Source organism: Pan troglodytes, chromosome 5 (genome assembly GCF_028858775.2).
Source record: "Pan troglodytes isolate AG18354 chromosome 5, NHGRI_mPanTro3-v2.0_pri, whole genome shotgun sequence".
NCBI lineage: Eukaryota > Metazoa > Chordata > Mammalia > Primates > Hominidae > Pan > Pan troglodytes.
Genome location: NC_072403.2, coordinates 143,332,660 through 143,350,199, shown reverse-complemented (window position 1 = coordinate 143,350,199; position 17,540 = coordinate 143,332,660). Strand labels below are relative to the sequence as shown.

General features: G+C 40.0%; 1 long non-coding RNA gene across 1 annotated transcript in view; it reads left to right on the top strand.

Annotated features, from left to right (window-relative positions):
* LOC107975386 (uncharacterized) overlaps positions 1 to 17,540 on the top strand; it is a 41,935-nt gene that overhangs the window by 3,555 nt on the left and 20,840 nt on the right. Inside the window, exons 2-3 of the long non-coding RNA XR_008548664.2 lie at positions 7,618 to 7,708; positions 10,849 to 10,959. This is a non-coding gene — a long non-coding RNA (uncharacterized LOC107975386). The remainder of the gene's footprint in view (positions 1 to 7,617; positions 7,709 to 10,848; positions 10,960 to 17,540) is intronic.

Here is a 17,540-nt window from a genome sequence, read left to right as displayed (position 1 = left end):
TAGCTATAAGTGCATTTCCATCTGCCCATTCGTGAATTATTCAACCAACACGAAACAGCACTGTTTGGGAGTAGGGTTTTTATAAATGGTGAAATTTAAATGAGTTCTCCCAAGCCCACTCTTGTATTCTCAATTCCCTAAAATATCAGAAAAAAAAAAAAAAAAAAAGGAAACTATATCAGCAACTCCAACACAAGAAAATCTAGCCAATGGCTGTTTATCATCACCAGTTCTGCGGAATTTTTTAATTTTTCCAAGAAAACAGAAGGAGGTTGGTTTTCAAAAAATGGGACATTAAAAAAAAAAACTTCCATTCAACTCTTAAATGTATTACCCAACAACATTCATATCTTTATTCTGAAATAATTTTCCTTAGAGGAAAAAAGATAACAGATTCATTCCTCATAGATGTTTAACTTTTCCAGACCATGATAGTAACTGTAGAGAGATGCAATTGTCCACAGGGGAGCAAGGGGAAAGAAAAGTTAGGTACCAGATCTCTCACTTTCTATATAAAGTATCACACTGAGAGCAACTGCAATTGAGCTAGTAAACTCCGCCTCTCATCTGAAAAAGTATTTTAAAATGTTTTTGGTTTAAGTATGCATATTACACAATCAAAAGTGAAAACCTTTCTGAAGGAATCCCAATTAAAAAATATCAGAATGACATATATCTTTAGAGTCACCACAAAATCCAGTTTCTTTCATCAGCCTTTTCAAAGACTCAAGGACAGAATTTCATAAATTGTGCCATTTAACTGCTCAGAGTGTGAAAACACCTCATAAGATTAAGAAAATCAGGGTTAAATCGCAAGCTGTGTGGCTTTTTGTTGGCTTTCTTTGCTTCTTTTATTTGCTTTTTGTGTATTTGTTTGCTGCAGAAGAATCAGAAAGAATGAGAGGTATATGTCCTTCCCCCACAAACCCAACCTTGGTGGCAAGCAAGGATGTAAAGCCTGAAGATCTGTGACTTCCTTTATTCCTAGTGGAGAATTAGAAGATTTTAAAAATATCTGTCTTATGTGGGGAGTTTGGGCATGAGAAATAGAGATCCGTGGGGTTGGGAGTGGTGGTGCTGAGTGACTGAACTGAAAAAGCTTGCTCTGACCAGTAAAGCAGATGGGAGCATAGAGGAGGAACAGGGGTCCTCTCTGGAAAGGCAGGGTGCAGGGGTGAGGGGGAACAGCTGCCTCAGCATTGTAGGGAGGTGGCAGTACCCCTGGGAGGAGAATACCTGTCTGGTGCATCTTGACAGGCCAGACTCCAGGAAGTGGAACTTGATACTTGGCAAAGACCGAATGCCCATTGTTGGTAAGACCAGCAGAACCATCTGCTGATCTTCTATGTGCTGGTCTTCTATGTGCTGCTGCTATAATTAGCACTGACCAAGGACACCATACAGGGGAGGGCCTTTAATATAAAACCTGCCCTGAATAAGATTTCTTGGAACTTTGAGTAACCTGGTGGAACTGGGGGAACAGGAATCTAATAAAGAGTGAGACTGAATTTCCCACAATTACAGCAAGATGGATTGGAAAATATTCCATTTTATTTGAAGGGTGAAAGAAAATGACACATTTTGCATCCTAAAGTAAAATATTTATCAGATGTATCACTCTGTGTGTGTGTGTGTGTGTGTGTGTGTGTGTGTGTGTTTACTTCCACATTTTCAAGAGATTGCAAACCAAAAGTCCAATTCTAATAACAATTCAATAGTTTGGAACTATGGACACTATGAAGAACTATGTTTCTCGATAAAAACAGAAAAAAAAAAGCCCATGGAAAGTAGATATACTGCTTTTCAAAGATTTAATTAGCTTACAATATTATTTATTTAAAAGGGAAATATTATAATGATGCTGGTAATTAAATAAAAGAGGAATAAGTTTGGGAAATTTTTTAATTTTTCTGTATCGTGAATGCTGGCACTGAGGAAAAACAGATTGTTAGGAGTTGGGTTTTGTTATGTCTCATTTGCTCAAGAAGGTAGTGAACAATTTTTGTGTTACCTGGTTTGCAGCACTAGTTGCCAGATGGCAACAGTGACACAACACTGCTTGGTTGCTACTTAAGGAAGGTCGTTTAAAAATTGCCTGTGGGGAGTATGGTGGAGCACCATGCTCAGGGGCAAGGGGCAAGAGTCAACCATCATCTGTGTCCTGCATAAGGGAAGTTTGAGACGGACTCCTCTTGGGGACTTTGTATGACCTTTTTCACTCACATGGGTTGGTATGCCACATACTGTTTGACCATCTGAGTTTGCACTCTGTAGCAAACTTTCATTCTGCAAAGCTTTCAGAATGAGCTTTATGCAAAAACAGGGTGAGCAGTCACCCTCCTGTGTGCTTGAGGAACCATTCATTGCATGAGGCCCCTGCCAAAAAAGGATCCACCCCACCAATCCTACAGAAGATAAGAAATGCAGGTATTAATGTCTTTGCATCAAGGCTCCTGGTAAATATGTATATTTCCTAGGAAGGTCATGCTTTTTCCAAAACTCTGAATTAGGATCTTACTTTCATATAGAGTGGAAATAAGAACACATGCATATGTCAGATGACCAAATGTCAGCAGTGAATATGTTATAGGGAGAGCTTTCTTCCCAGAGTTAAAAAAAAGTATAAAACAACCAATTACATTTCATACAGATATCTTTCCCCATCTAAACAATGTTAAAACGGTGAGAAGAACCCCTAATTGTACCACCAACTGGAATGCCTTCTCCAACTAAAGGCACAGGCAGTCTTTAAACATCCCAGGACAAGGCCCAGCCTGCAGCCGTATCCTGAAGATTATCAACTGCTCCTTCTGCTCTCTGCCATTGGAAATGAGGGATACCACACTTGCAGGAAAAAGACAGTGCCCCATTAGGAGGTGGAGTGTATGTCTACAGAGAAGAAGGAAGATGAGGAGGACAGGAGGAAAATTCATTACTCCAGAGCAGACTTAGCTCAGTGCCTACTTATTCTCACAACAAAATTCTTGTCTTCTTCAATCATCTTAAATCTTAAATCATGCTTCAAAAAATAATTATGTAGTTTCTGTTTATGAATTAACATATTCACTAGCCAATTTGAGATTATAGTCATAAGTCCATATCTTGAACTATTACACATGCATTCACTTGCTTCAAATTTGGAGCAATTGTACTTCTAAGAGCTTCTTTGAAACTTCAAACAAATAATTAGCCTTTCATTGCATTATCCTAAGTCTCACTAAAGTACTGAGACTGAAATCCAGATAGTGACTAGGAGGGCAGTGGTAGAGTGAAACTGAATTCTGTGTGCTAAAGAAAGTGGGATAGCTGAGTTTAGAGTGTCTGTTAGTTTGCTAGAGTTGCCTTAACAAATTGAATGGCTGAAAACAACTGAGATTTATTGTCTCATAGTTCTGAAGGCTAGAAGTCTGAAATCAAGGTGTTCGCAGGGCCATGCTCAATCTGAAACTTGCAGGGGAAACATCCGTCCTTGCCTCTTCCTAGCGCCCAGTGGTTGCCAGCAATTGTTGATTTGTAGACACAACACTCTAATTCTCCATCTTCTCATGTCTGTCTTCCCCCTATGCATGTCTGTGTCTGAGCCTAAATTTCCCCTTTTTGTATGAATACTAGTCATATTGGATTAGGGTCTACCCAAATGACCTCATTTTAACTCAATTACCTCTGTAAAAACCCCATTTCCAAGTAAGATCACATTCTGATACTGTGGGTTAGGACTCCGACATATCTTTTTGGGAGGAGACAATTCAATCCCTAACAGGGGTGTCGATGAGTACCAAATGATAAACTGAATTGTTTAAAAAAAAAAAAGTATCAAAGGCCAGGCATACTACTTCTAAAATTCCTAAGAGAAGAAAATAAAAGCAGAAAGTTTCTGAATGATTATGGCATGGAAACATGAGAAAAGTAAGCTCCTGTTCTGGAGAGCTGCCCGTAAGTAAGGCTACGGTTTGAATGTTTATGTCTCCTCCACAATTCATATTGGAATTTAATCTCTATTGTGGTCGAATTAAGAGGTGGGGCCTTCAGGAAGTGATTGGGCCAAGAGAGCTTTACTAAAGGGCTGAGGGGAACTAGCTAGGCCCTTTGCCTTTCCGGCCCTTCCATCATGTAAGGATGCCACACAAAAGCCTGGCTATGAGGAATGGGTCCTCCCCAGACGAATTTGCCAGTACCTTGATCTTTCCAGCCTCCAGAACAGTGAGAAATAGATTTCTATTGTTTGTAAATTACCCAGTCTGTGGTATTTTGCTATAAGAGCACAAACAGGGCAACATAGTATAAAACAGGGAAAGGGGTGCTGCAAAAAAAAAAAAGTAGGACAACAAAAGAGAAAGCAGGACAATGGTGATGGCAAACTTTGTCCACTTCACATCTTTACATGGGGCTGGTTTGAGATGTTTTCGTATGTATAGGGAAAAGTCAGTTTAGTTTTATTCCCAGGTGGATAAATAGCAAATCATATTTGTGCCCTGTGATTTAGCCAAGCCACTTTATATTTTCTTTTGAAAGTGGGTTTTAAAAAATATTGACACCTAAATGGAAGTTACAGACATAGTAAAGTTATCAATGGGTCAAAAATATGGAACTCAAAGTTTTACTTGTCTGTAGTGGACTGTATCAGGCTATAGTGGGCTCCTAAGAAGATAATTTAAGCCCCAGAACCTGAGAATGTTGCCTTCTTTGAAAAAGCATCTTTGCAGATGTCATTAAAGTTAGGATTGTGAGATGAGGTGGTCATCCTGTATTGTCCAGGTGGGCCCTAAATCCAATGACAGGTGTCCTTATAGTAGAGAGACACAGACACAGAGGAAAGCGTGATACAAAGATGTGGGTGGAATTTATAGTCAAGGAACGCCAAAGCCACCAGAAGCTGGAAGAGGCAAAGAGCAGATCATCCCCTACAGCCCCAGAGTAAGTGTAGCGCCTACAACTGCGAGAGAATACATTTCTGTTGTGCTGAGCCACCTGGTTGCTGTGATTTTGTCATGGCAGGCCTAGGACATATGTAGTTTTGAAGAAAGTGGAGGCTCAATTTTTAAAAATATTTTTATTGTTTTCACAGTAAATAATCTCCCTTACTTAAAGAATACCACTAACAGATATCTACTCATATTATTTTTTACCATTGCTCCAGTGCCATTTTATGACTTTGTATAACTGACAAAGTAAATCTATTTTTTATTGTTATTATACTTTAAGTTCTGGGATACATGTGCAGAACGTGCAGGTTTGTTACATAGGTATACATGTGCCATGGTGTTTTGTTGCACTCGTCAACTCATCATCTACATTAGGTATTTCTCCTAATGTTATCCCTCCCCTAGCCCCCCACCACCCTACAGGCCCTGGTGTGTGATGTTCCCCTCCCTGTGTCCATGTGTTCTCATTGTTCAGCTCCTACTTATGAGTGAGAACATGCAGTGTTTGGTTTTCTGTTTCTGTGTTAGTTTGCTGAGAATGATAGTTTCCAGCTTCATCCAGTTCCCTGCAAAGGACATGAACTCATCATTTTTTATGGCTGCATACTATTCCATGGTGTGTGTGTGCCACATTTTCTTTATCCAGTCTATCATTGATGGGCATTTGGGTTGGTTCCAAGTCTTTGCTATTGTGAACAGTGTTGCAATAAACATACATGGACATATGTATTTATAATAGTATGATTTGTAATCCTTTGGGTATATACCTAGTAATGGGATTGCTGGGTCAAATGGTATTTCTGGTTCTAGATCCTTGAGGAATCGCCACACTGTTTTCCACAATGGTTGAACTAATTTACACTCCCACCAACAGTGTAAAAGCATTTCTATTTCTCCACGTCCTCTCCAGTATCTGTTTTTTCCTGGCTTTTAATGATCGCCATTCTAACTGGCGTGAGATGTTATCTCATTGTGGTTTTGATTTGCATTTCTCTAATGACCAGTGATAATGAGCTTTTTTTCCCATATGTTTGTTGGCCTCATAAATGTCTTCTTTTGAGAAGTATCTTTTCATATCCTTCAACCACTTTTTGATGGGGTTGTTTGTTTTTTCTTGTAAATTTGTTTAGATTCTTTGTAGATTCTGGATATTAGCCCTTTGTCAGATGAATAGATTGCAAAAGTTTTCTCCCATTCTGTAGGTTGCCTGTTCACTCTGATGGTAGTTTCTTTTGCTGTGCAGAAGCTCTTTCATTTAATTAGATCCCATTTGTCAATTTTGGCTTTTGTTGCCATTGCTTTTGGAGTTTTAGTAATGAAGCCTTTGCCCATGCCTGTGTCCTGAATGGTATTGCCTAGGTTTTCTTCTAGGGTTTTTATGGTTTTAAGTCTCACATTTAAGTCTTTAATCCATCTTGAGTTAATTTTTGTATAAGGTATAAGGAAGGGGTCCAGTTTCAGTTTTCTGCATGTGGCTAGCCAGTTTTGCCAACACCATTTATTAAATAGGGAATCCTTTACCCATTGCTTGTTTTTGTCAGGTTTGTCAAAGATCAGATGGTTGTAGATGTGTGGTGTTATTTCTGAGGCCTCTGTTCTGTTCCATGGGTCTATATATCTGTTTTGGTATCAGTACCATGCTATTTTGGTTACTGTAGCCTTGTAGTATAGCATGAAGTCAGGTAGCGTGATGCCTCCAGCTTTGTTCTTTTTGCTTAGGATTGTCTTGGCTATACGGGCTCTTTTTTTTTCCATGTGAAAGTTAGAGTGGTTTTTGCTAATTCTGTGAAGGAAGTCAATGGTAGCTTGATGGGGAAAGCATTGAATCTATAAATTACTTTAGGCAGTATGGACATTTTCACGATATTGATACTTCCTATCCAGAGGCTCAATTTTTGTAGTGTCGGTTCTGATGGTCCAAGTTTAAGTTATAAGACTTTCCCACATTCAGCTCTTAAGTCACATTATCAGATGTCTGTGCATGCGACATGCATCACCTGATACAAACAAACGAAAAGCAAACAGAATGATATTCATTAATTCAATAAATATTTAGAGACCATCTTGAATATTTAAGTGTTCAAGATGCTGGGGAAGGCAGTGGATAAACTTCCTGCCTTCTTGAAGTTTACTCTCAGGTGGAAGGCCCAGAAAATAAGCAAATAGACAAACAAAAATTAACATATGAGGCAGAGATAGGTGCACTGAAATACAGCAGGGGTTGGTAGGGGAGCTGTGAGCTATGTAAGGAGGATGATCAGGGAAGGACTCTGAGGATGCAATCTTACAACAAAGACCTAAAGGAAGTGAGAGAGTGAGCCCTGCACAGATATGGTGAAGTCATTTCCAGGTAGAGAGAACAGCAAGTGACGAGACTGAGGCAGGCAGAGTGGCCGGCTGGGGAGAGGGGCTGGAGACAGCAGTCATGTGGATGTTTTGGCACAGTAAGGGCTTTGCATCCATTCTAAGTGTGGTGGAGTGGGAATCAGTTTTCTGTCTCTCCAGGAGGAGAGTGGCTTGCAGGTAGTTAGTCCTCCTTGGTCAGTAGCCACCAAAACCTACCTCCCTCCGGTGGAGGCAGAGATTACCCACTCCCAGGTCCCAAGACTATGTGTTTGCCTCCCTTGGACCAGAAGATGAATTCCCTGCATCCCAACACTTGGAGACCTTCAAAGGTCCTGATTTCTTCCAGAAGGGGTCTGAAGGAGCCTGATTGTTGAAGCAAAACTTCCCGTTTACCTACTGATTGGAGGGTTTTTGAGCATCTGGAAGCCAGAACAAATATGGTGAGTCAGGTTTTGAATCCATTTTCCCAAGGCCTTAAATGCCCTCAATGGATGGATGATGGCATTCAGAAGGGAATAAAGAAGGTCATTGCAGGGGAACACTGAACAATCCCAGGGCTGGGGCATGCAGGCACCATACACACTGCCTAGGGAGGCCTCACTGTCTGGGCCCAAGAGGTTCTGCCTTGCTCCTTAACGCTTCTTCTTTCTCTCTGCCTTACGCTCTCCTCTAAGCCCTCACTTTCTGTTGACCCTGTTTATAACCCTTCTTGAGGGTGTACTACTGCTGTGTTTTTTCTTTCTAAGTTGGTGCTGAGGTGTCTAGAGAGCACCTATAAACTGTAGCCCCAGCCAGGCATGGGGGCTCACACCTTTAATCCCAGCACTTTGGGAGGCAGATGCCTTCTGGGGAAAGCAATAATCTCCATTAATTTAACATGCACCAGATTTCTCTTTAGGTATAGAATTATCGGGGTGTACATTTGAACAGAGAGCAAGGAAAACACCAGGATCATGGGCTAAGCAGCGAGTTCAGGAAGGAAAAACAAAAAATGTTTTGTGCTTGTGTTGTGCCTTAGGAGAGGAGGCCCATGGGCATAACTGGGTGGAGGTTTTAGTGTCTGGGTGAAGTGGGCTTGGCATGCAGGCAGGGAGCGAAGTCATCTCCAGGACTGAGATTTCAGGCCAGAGAGATGTCATCTGAGATGTGTGACTACAGTGTCCTTTTCAAGTGGGTACCCACTTGAGTTGATGTGGGCCTCTGGGTTGTAAACTAAAAACCCCCCAAACCAGTAGTAAGAGGTCACTAGTGGGCTCTGTGCTGCACCTGACAGGGCTTTTGTGGGGGGTGGAAGTTTACATTCTGCAGGGTTCCATATCAGATGGGCAGCAGCCTGGCCTGTGGGACAACAGTTCAGCAGTCCCTGGAGCGTATGTGCTCCCAAACTGGCCTCCAGCTCTAGTGAGAAGGGGGAAAGATTGAAAATGTAATTATAAGTAGCTTAAAGCCTGGCACAACGTAGAGCACTTCAGGGGTAATGTTGGACTGGAATTTGAAAAGGAGTTGTTTGAAGACATCCTTATGTCTCTCAGTTAAAGCACCTATTTGGGGCCTATTAGCAACATAAATATTCTGTCAAATGCCTCCTTCAGATGCCCAGCATTGCGTATTTTAAGAAGTAAAATGCATGTCTTGGTTACTACCAGTAATGTCTGTATATCTGAAGGGAATGAGGTGCGTTTTTGGCAAGGCCTTGTATTGTGGCTTTAGTATGTGAGGGAACATGATTTTGCTTCATGTTTTGAGTATCTATAAGGCAAGAGGTTTCTAGAGTTTTTTACCTTGAAGGGGAGAATTTTTAGGTTACGGGCCAATCACTGATAATAAACTATATACAAATAGTTGATAATAGCTGAAAATGGGACTATTTGTTGATCAAGACACCCAGTACTAAGATGACTGCCTGAAGTCTGGCCAAGAGTGTTATTTCTTGGGTCCCGTCTTTTATTAGGGACATCCTGGCTAAGAGATGGAAAGCAGCAACATTTCAACAAGCTCCATCATGTATGATGGTGAACCACGCTTTCACATAGTCTGTGAACTCCCATTACTATTCACTCAGTTAATCCCAAGTAGTCAAGGGGCCTAGGGGAGGAACAACCTCCTTCAGCATCTGGCATCTGGCAAGGGACTGATGACAGTTGAAGCCACCATCTCCTGCAGGTGGAATGTACCAGAGGGCCCAGGTTCAGCTCCATCCTGTCCTGAGGAGGTCTCAGTTCCAGTGCTGAGCTTGTGAGGTGCTGTTGCCATGATGAAAATCATAGGGAGCAGCTTAGTTTAGAGAGTCACAGATTTAGGGTCTGTGACAGCCTCTATTTTTAAGACAGCCCAGTAGATAGCCAGGCATTTGTTGTTTTAATGATGTATAGCACAAGGCTGAAAGGGATAATTTCTCATATTAGAAGTCTTGGGGCATCAAATGGCCATCATAAGGGGTCCAGAGGCATGAAGAGAGGTTGCCAAAGCCTCTTTAGTGAAGGAGCTTCTAAGGGCACTAACAAGAGTGCCTGTTGATTTTAATTTGCAAATAAAATTTATAAATGAAAATATGTTGCCACCAGAACCTAAAAGGTACTAAAAGATATTGAATTTATACATTCTGTTGTTGTTGTTGTTGTTGTTGTTGTTATTGTTGTTGTTGTTGTTGTTTTGAGACAGAGTCTCACTTTGTCACCAGGCCGGAGTGCAATGGCACAATCTTGGCTCACTGCAACCTCCGCATCCCAGGTTCAAGTGATTCTCCTGCCTCAGCCTCCTGAGTAGCTGAGATTACAGGCACACACCACCACGCCCAGCTAATTTTTGTGTTTTTAGTAGAGACGGGGTTTCACCATGTTGGCCAGGATGGTCTTGATCTCTTGACCTTGTGATCTGCCCACCTTGGCCTCCCAAAGTGCTGGGATTATAGGCGTGAGCCACCGCTCCCGGCTATGTTCTTAATGAGTGTGGCAACTGAGTCTCCTTGGAGGAGGATGCTGTCAACATACTGTAACGTCTACCTGTGTTCCCGCAGAAGGTGGATCCCATTGAGATCTTATCTGCAAAGACTGTGTATGACAAAGCTGTTGAAGTACCCATGGGTAGCCTAGAAAATGTGTACCACATTGCATCTCTTCAGAGCTAAAGGCAAACTGCAGCTAAGAGACTGTTGAAACAGGCACTGAACAGAACAAGCTGGCCAAATCTATAACAGCAAAATATTCACCAGTTATTGATTGAATAGCAGTAATTTTAATAATATGAGGGTATTGGGTATGAGGGCCTTGGTGGTTGAGACCACAGTGTTAAGGTTGTAGTAATTCATTATAAGATACGTTTTATTTTTCCCAGAATAAAAAACAGGAAAAATTGGCCTGTCAAAGTAGATGCAGTGGGGATAATCAACCCCACTGATTTTGTATCCTGATGTCATTTGTCAGGTGTGGGAGTCTTTTGGTGTAATCTTTAGTGTCTCCTAGGTATGAATCATGTCATCAGTAAAGAGAGATGATTTGACTTTTTTTAATGGAAAAAAAATGTAGCTCAGGAATGATTGTACTAAGCTACATCTTTTCCCTCCTCGGGTTTTGTTACTCAGCTTCTTTCCATCCTAGACCATCCATCCTCCCGCTGACCTTCCAGATGACTGCAGGTGCATGAGCACGCCCAGCAGGGATCAGCTGAGCAAAATCACCTCACCGAATCATAGGTACATAGCCACTCTAAGCCACTAAATTTTGAGCTTATTAACTTACAGAAAAAACAGCCTGCTTGATTCATTTTTGCTATCTTTGAAGTAGTGGACATGTAGGGATAACAATGAAATTCATTTATTATTATTATTATTAAACCTGGGAATGCTGTCCATTAGTATCTTTTAAAAAAATTTAGATTCGGGGGTACATGTGCTGTTTTGTTACATAGATATGTTGTGTGATGCTGCATTTGAGCTTCTTTTGAACCCATCACCCAAAGAATGAACAAAGTACCCAATAGGTGGTTTTCAACCTTAGCCCCTTCCCTTCCTTCCCCCTTTTGGAGTCCCCAGTGTCTATTGTTTTCATTTTCACATCTATGTGTACCCATGTTTAGCTCTCACTTATAAGTGAGAACATGTGGTATTTGGTTTTCTGTTTCTCTGTTCATTCACTTAGAATATTGGCCTCCAACTGCATCCATGTTGCTGCAAAGAACATGATTTCATTTTTGTTTATGGCTATGTAGTATTCCATGGTGTATATGTACCACATTTTCTTTATCCAATCCACCATCAATGGGCACCTAGGTTGATTCCATGTCTTTGCTATTGTGAATAATGCTGCAATAAACATACAAGTGCAGGTATCTTTTTGGTAGAATGATTTATTTTCCTTTGGATATACACCCAGTAGGGAGATTGCTAGGTTGAATGGTAATTCTATTTTAAGTTCTTGGGGAAATCTCCAAATTGCTTTCCACGGACTTAACTAATTTACATTCCCACCAGCAGTGTATAAGCATTCCCTTTTCTCTGCAACCTTGCCAACATCTATTATATTCTGACTTTTTATTTATAGTCATTATGACAGGTGTGAGATGGTATCTCATTGTGGTTTTGATTTGCATTTCTCTGATAATTCGTGATATTGAATATTTTTTCATGTTTGTTGGCTGCATGTGTGTCTTCTTTTGAGAAGTGTCTGTTCATGTCCTTTGCCCACTTTTTAATTGGGTTGTTTTCTTGTTGATTTAAGTTCCTTATAAATTATGGATATTAGTCCTTTATCAGATGAATAGTTTGCAAATATTTTCTCTCATTCTCTAGATTGTCAGTTTACTCCATTCATAGTTTATTTTGCTGTGCAGAAGCTCTTTAGTTTAGTTAGGTCAATTTTTATTTTTGTTGCATTTGCTTTTGAAGACTCAGTCATAATTTTTTTGCCTAGGCCAATCTCCAGAAGAGTATTTCCTAGGTTTTCTTCTAGTATTTTTATAGTTTGAGGTCTTACATTTAAGTCTTTAATCCACCTTGAGTTAATTTTTATATATGGTTAGAGGTAAGTGTCCAGTTTCATTCTTCTGCATATGTTTAGTCAGCTGTACTAGCACCATTTATTGAATAGAATGTCATTTCCCCATTGTTTACTTTTATTGATGTTGTCAAAAATCAGTTGGATGTAGGTGTTTGGCTTTATCTCTGGGTTCTCTATTCTGTTCCATTTGGTCTATGTGTCTATTTTTGTACCAGTACCATGCTGTTTTGGTTATTGTAGTCTTGTAGTATTGTTTGAAGTCAGGTAATGTGATGCCTCTGGGTTTCTTCTTTTTGCTTTGGATTGCTTTGACTATTTGAGCTTTTTTGTTGTTGTTGCTCCATATGAATTTTGGAATAGTTTTTTGATAGTTCTGTGATTAATGACATTGGTAATTTAATAGGAAAGCATTAAGTCTGTAGATTGCTTTGGGCAGTATAAACATTTTAATGATATAGATTCTTTTAATCCACAAGCATGGGATGTTTTCCATATTTTGTGCCATCTATGATTTCTTTTAGCAGTGTTTTGTAGTTCTCCTTGTAGCTATCTTTTACCTCCTTGGTTAGATATATTCCTAGGTATTTTCTGCATGTGTGTGACTATTGTAAATGAGATTACATCCTTGATTTGGTTCTCTGCTTGTACATCACTGGTGTATAGAAATGCTACTAATTTTAGTACATTGATTTTGTATCCTGATGTCATTTATCAGGTCTGGGAGTCTTTTGGTGTAATCTTTAGTGTTTCCTAGGTACAAATCATGTCATCAGTAAAGACAGGTGATTTGACTTCCTCTTTTCCTAGTTAGATGCCTTTTATTTCTTTCTGTTAATTGATTGCTCTGGCTAGGACTTCCAGAATTATGTTGAATAGGAGTAGTGAGAGTGGACATCCTTGTCTTCTTCATTTTTAGGGAGAATGGTTCCAACATTTGCCCATTCAACGTGATGTTGGCTGTGGGTTTGTCATAGATGGCTCTTATTATTTTGAGGTATGTTTCTTTGATGCCTAGTTTGTGGAGGGTTTTTATCATAAACGGATGTTTGATTTTATTGAATGTTTTTTTCTGCATCTCATTTTGAGATGATCATATGGTTTGTATCCATTCCGTTGAGGTATGATGTTTATTGATTTGTGCATGTTGAACCATGCTTGCATCCCTGGGATAAAATCCACTTGATCATGATGAATTATCTTTTAGATGTGGTGTTGGATTCAGTTTGTTTATATTTTGTTGAGGGTTATTGTGTCTATATTCATTAGGGATATTGGCCTGTGGTTTTCTTTTTTGTTGTTGTATCTTTGCCAGATTTTGGTATCAGGATAATACTGGTTTTATAGAATTAGTTATGGGGGGATCCCTTTCTCAGTTTTTTAAAAATAGTTTCAGCAGAATTGGTACCAGCTCTTCTTTGTAAATCTGGTAGAATTCAACTCTGAATCCCCCTCATCTGGGGCTATTTTTAGTTGGTAGGTTTTTTTGTTTGTTTTGTTTTGTTTTTTACTGATTCAGTTTTGTAACTCGTTATTGGTCTGTTAAGGGTTTCAATTTCTTTCTGGTTCAATCTGGGAAGGTTGTGTGTTTCCAGAAACTTACCCATTTCCTCTAGGTTTTCTAGTTTGTGCACATAGAGATCTTTCGTATTTCTGTAGGATTGCTTGTAATGTCACCTCTGTCATTTCTGATTGGATTTTCTCTCTCTTTTTCTGTTAATCTAGCGAACAATCTACCAATCTTGTTTATCTTTTCAAAAAATCAACTTTTTGTTTCATTGACTCTTTGTAATTTTTTGTATTTTTGATTTCATTTAGTTCTCTGTCTTATTTTTTTCCTGCAAGTTTTGGGTTTAGTTTTTTCCTGTTTTTCAAGTTCCTTTATGTGCAACATTAGGTTATTAATTTGAAGTATTTCTATCTTCTCCATGTAGACATTTAACATTTTCTCTTAACACTGCCTTTACCACATCCTGGAGGTTTTGTTATGTTGTGTCTCTATTTTCATTTGTTTCAAGGAATTTTTTGATATCTGCATTAACTTCATTATTCACTCAAAAGTCATTCAGGAGCGAGTTGTTTAGTTTCCATGTATATGTGTGGTTTTGAGAGTTCCTCTTAGTATTTATTTCTATTTTTATTCCCCCGTGGTCTGAGAAGATGGCTTGATATGATTTCTATTTTCTTTTAATTGATTGAGACTTGCTTTATGACCCATCATGTGGTCAATCTTAGAGTTTGTTCTCTATGCATGTGAGAAGAATGTATATTCTGTGGTTGTTGGGTGGAGTAGTCTGCAGATGTCTATTAGGCCCAACTGGTCAAGTGGTGAATTTAAGTCCAGAATTTCTTTGTCAGTTTTCTGCCTCAGTGATCTGTCTAATGTTGTCAGTGGGGTGTTGAAATCCTCCACTATTATTGTGTGGCTGTCTAAGTCTTTTCTTAGGTCTAGTAGTGATTGTTTAATAAATCTATGTGCTCTAAAGTTGGGTGCACATATATCTAGGATAGTTAAATCTTCTTGTTGAATCAAACACTTTGTCATTATATAATGCCCTTCTTTGTCCTTTTTTGCTGTTTTTGGTTTAAAGTCTGTTTTATCTGATAAAAGAATAGTGATTCTTGCTCCTTTTTGTTTTCCATTTGCATAAAAGATCTTTCTCCATCCCTTTACTTTGAACCTATGGATGTCATTACATGTGAGATGGGTCTCTTGAAGACATCAGTTGGGTCTTGTTTTTTTATCCAGTTTGCCACTCTATGTCTTTTAAGTAGACCACTTAAGCCATTTACATTCAAGGTTAATGTTGATGTGTGAGGTATTGTTCCTGTCATAGTGTTATTAGCTAATTTCTATGTAGTCTCAATTGCATAGTTGCTTTATAAGCCTTGTCAGCTATGTACTAAAGGTGTCATTTTTTTGATAGCAAGTATCATTCTTTGGTTTCCATATTTAGAACTCCCTTAAGCATCTTTTGTAGGGCTGGTCTGGTGGTGACAAATTCCCTTAGCAATTGCCTGTGTGGGAAATACTTTATTTCTCCTCCATTTATGAAGCTTAGTTTGGTAGTATATGAAATTCTTGGCTGGCATTTCTGTTCTTTAAGAATGTTGAAAATAGGCCCTGAATCTCTTCTGGCTTATAAAGTTTCTGCTGAGAAGTCTGCTGTTAGTCTGATGGGATTTCCTCTGTAGGTAATATGGCCCCTTTCTGTAGCTGCCTTTAAGATGTTTTCTTTTGCATTGACCTTGGATAGTCTGATGACTATGTGCCTTGGGGATGGTTGTCTTGTATAGTATCTTGCAAGAGTTCTCCAGATTTCTTATATCTGCATGTTGACCTCTCTAGCAAGATTGGGGAAATCTCCCTGTATTATAAACTCAAAGATGTTTTCCAAGTTGCTTACTTTCTCTTCTTCCCTCTCAGAAATGCCAATAAGACCTAGGTTTGGTAACTTTACATAATCCCATATTTCTTAAAGGCTTTGTTCACTTTTTTAAATTCTTTTTTCTTTATTTTTGTCTGACTGGCTTGATTTGAAGAACCAGTCTTTGAACTCTGACATTCTTTCTTCTGCTTAGTCTACTCTGTTTTTAAGGTTTTCAACTGCATTTTGAAATTCCTGTAGTGAATTTTTCAATTCCAGAAGTTTTGTTTGGTTCTCTGTTAATATAGCTGTGTTGTCTTTCAAATCTTGGATTGTTTTTCTGACTTCTTTGTATTGTATTACAACCTTCTCTGGGTCTCATTGAGTTTCCATGCCATCTATATTTTGAATTCTATATCCGTCATTTCAGACATTTCAATCTGGTTAGGATACATTACTAGGTAACTAGTGTAATCCTTTGGAGGTAATGAAACACTGGTGTTTTGTTTTACCAGAGTTCTTGTGCTGATTCCTTCTCATCTGAGAGAGCCGATGCTTTTTTTTTTTTTGGAATTTGCTATTGTTCAGATGGGGCTTTTTGATTTTTTATTCTTTTTTCCCTTGAGGGTATGACTGTGGTGTATGTTATGTATGATTGATTCACTTCATTTCTGGGTGCTGTCAGAGGGCCAAAGCTCTGTACAGGTTCCTTGGTTGCAGATAGGTTCCTGAGGTGGCTTTCTCGATGTAGTGATTTATTTTTGTTTGGTGGTGTAATTCAGGCTGTTTTCCAGTAGATGGGACTTAACAGGACGATACAGCAGGTAGGTTCTTAGCACAGATTCATCCTCAGTAGGTGGTAGGGTAAGTGCCGGCTCGCCTTTAGCAGGGGTGGAGCTACTGGAGAAACGTGAAAAGCATCCTCTTTCAGCACAAGCTCACATGGAGAACAGTGTACTGGGGAGGGTTGCAAGGGGCAAGAGATGACCCCCTCGCCAAGTCTCCAAGTCTGTTCCCAGGCTTTGATTGTACCCCCTTCCATGGTTGGCACTATGGCCACCTTTCCTTTGTCCCAGTGGGACTTTGTGGAGGCTGCACGTTCCCCTCCTTTAGGGGCATTCTGCACTGACAGTTAGATCTTCAGTGGACCCACAACTCCCAATGGACAAAGTCAGAGCAGGATGTGGGGTATGTCTGCAGGTAGTCTGGGGATGCAGTGGCTCAAAGGTGGAGGATCCCTGGGCAGGGCACTGGCACCACATGTGCACAACTGGTATGGTTCACATTACATTATCTCAGCCTGGGTCTGAGGGTGGGGTGCAGCACAGCTGCATGAGCTGGCCACCTGGTTCTCTGTTCTCAGGAAGATCTCTAATCACCAGCAATAGTGTTGCCCTGAGTCAGGGGGGCAAACAGTTTAGCAGTCAGCATTGTCAGAGGTGGGAGGGGAGAAGAGAAGCACTCCTGCTTACCCTTTCTGCTGGGCTCTGAATTCCTCGGGGGTCTCCGAGTTCCTTGGGGATTGATCTTAGCCAGACTTTTGCTACTTTTATTTCTGTATGCCCTAGCCTCTTCATGTGGGGACTCCAACACGTTCTGGCTCTCCTCCCTCCATTTTCCACTCAAAACTTGACCATTTACCCACAACTTTGATTTTCCTTCTCAGGAGAACTAGCATGTGATGTCCCTAGTCAGCTATCTTGAAAAGCTACTATAGTGGTCCATTCTCACATTGCTATAAAGAAATACTTGAGACTGGGTAATTTATTTAAAAAAGGTAATTGGCACACAGTTCTGCAGGCTATACAGGAAGCATGGTAGCATCTGCCTCTTGGAGGCCTCAGGAAACTTACAATCATGGCAGAAGGCAAAGAGGGAGTGGGCATCTCACATGGCCAGAGCAGGAGCAAGAG